The following is a 1,673-nucleotide window of genomic DNA, read 5'->3' as shown; positions in this document are numbered from 1 at the left end:
CTTCCTCGGGAGGCGAGTCGATGCGTACGTACGAACACAAGCGAGAAAAGTTTTACTCTCACTACCACTAGCTCATGGTAACGCACATCCAACCTCCTCTTGCCTCCTCTCATCCTTTCGTTCTCTCTCTGTCCGTCGGTCGTCTCTCCTCGGTCGTCTGTGTTTCCCGGGTCTCTCCGTTTCTCTTTGGTCTCTCCTCTCCTCTAATCTAACTCCTCACGAGCGCACACAGGCGCGCAACTCCTGACGATGTAGCGACGCGGCGCGCGGCCCTCTCTCCTCACCAATACCAGCTCGAAATTCTCCTCTGGCTCCTTCCACTTCCACCTCCGTCGTCTCCTCGTTCTCCACCTCCTCTTCCTCCGACGTCCTCCTACTGACGCTGCCGCCGTTCTCTCGCTGTGTACGACCTCTCGGGGTTGCTCGTGGAAAATCGCCGCTCTTCGCCGACGTCGCGGCGCGCACCGTTTGGACTGATCTCTCGTACGGCTGGCTAACGTCGATCACGGGTCTACGTCCTTCTCTTTTCGCTATCGCGGACGCGTGTTTCCTTATCCGAATCGTTACCAACGATCCAGGATCTTATCAGTGACCGCGTTTTCACGCGTTCTTCCGGCTTCCACACGGATCTCCAGCCATCCTCGTGGTACGATCCTTCTCGCAAGCGTTGCCTGTCTTCGATCGAAATGAACGAGTAAGTACCATTTGTGGAAAGCGACATTTTTATACTTTCTTCATGTTTATTGGTATGGTAGGTTCAATTTTTGGTACTTCTGCTATTTCATACCTGGAAGACTCTTTCTGGTTGTTGAAACGTGAATTTGTTTTAATTAAAGATGTGTCATTCGTTTGTTAACTGAGCACACACTAGAAAATTATCATTTTGTGGTTTTCAACGTGAAGACCAAACTACGTGTACTATGTAAAACTTGTACGTTTTCTCTTTGATAGATAATCTCGATTATAGTTAGACAAAATTGGTTATCTAAGGAGCACGAGTTTTACTATTTATTAATAAGACAAAGTATCGCATAAGTTATCATTGGAATCACGCACTGCATTCACATCACGTTCCTATAATTTAGTATCAAACTGCACCACATAAATTCAAAACCATTTTTTTGCTACCACGATCCGCATCTTCAAAATCCATTTCGACAGTCCATCAGACTTATGCACCAAAGATCTCAAACACACCTATTCCACTTGCGTATCTAAACTTGTAACATCCACCTCCGCGAAAAGTAGTATCAGCTACGTTCTCGATACCATTGTATCCATTCGGTCGGTCGCGTTCTCGTCCGCTGGTACGTTTCTCGCGATGTCAAATTCGCGTGGAATAGGCCTCCGAGTGAAATAGGCTTCTGCGTGGGCGGTGCTCTTGGAATTTGATTTTCGTCAAAGTTTCCAAGGTGAACTGGTCGCACTGGCAAGTGCGCGCATCTGCAAGACTATACATACACGTAGGGGGGCCACGAGGGGGACCAGAAGGAGTAGGGGGCCACAGGAGAGGAACAGAAGCGGAGGGCGAGAGGTGCTTTGGTCCGGAACTTTGTTCTTGTTCTTGCGAAGAACTTCGACTCACCTTCTCATCTCTCTCTCCCTCTCTCGTTCTCTTTCGGCGTTGGCCCCCTTGCTGCACCCCCTCCGCCCCGCCACGTCTACGGCTCGTG

At 49.3% G+C, this 1,673-nt stretch overlaps 1 protein-coding gene across 5 annotated transcripts in view; it reads left to right on the top strand.

Annotated features, from left to right (window-relative positions):
* LOC100747273 (flocculation protein FLO11-like) overlaps positions 1-1,673 on the top strand; it is a 307,210-nt gene that overhangs the window by 105,558 nt on the left and 199,979 nt on the right. The window contains exon 1 of one of the 5 annotated variants that reach the window (XM_033323173.1): positions 358-694. The exons of the other annotated variants lie outside the window; for them this stretch is intronic. The gene's annotated coding sequence lies outside the window, so the exon portion shown is untranslated. Of the gene's footprint in view, positions 1-357; positions 695-1,673 lie in introns of those variants that run through there. 5 annotated transcript variants of the gene reach the window in all.

Source organism: Bombus impatiens, unplaced genomic scaffold, assembly GCF_000188095.3.
Source record: "Bombus impatiens unplaced genomic scaffold, BIMP_2.2 scf_0044, whole genome shotgun sequence".
Classification (NCBI taxonomy): Eukaryota; Metazoa; Arthropoda; class Insecta; order Hymenoptera; family Apidae; genus Bombus; species Bombus impatiens.
Note: the sequence above shows the minus strand (reverse complement) of the source record. Positions and strands in the feature narration are given on the sequence as shown.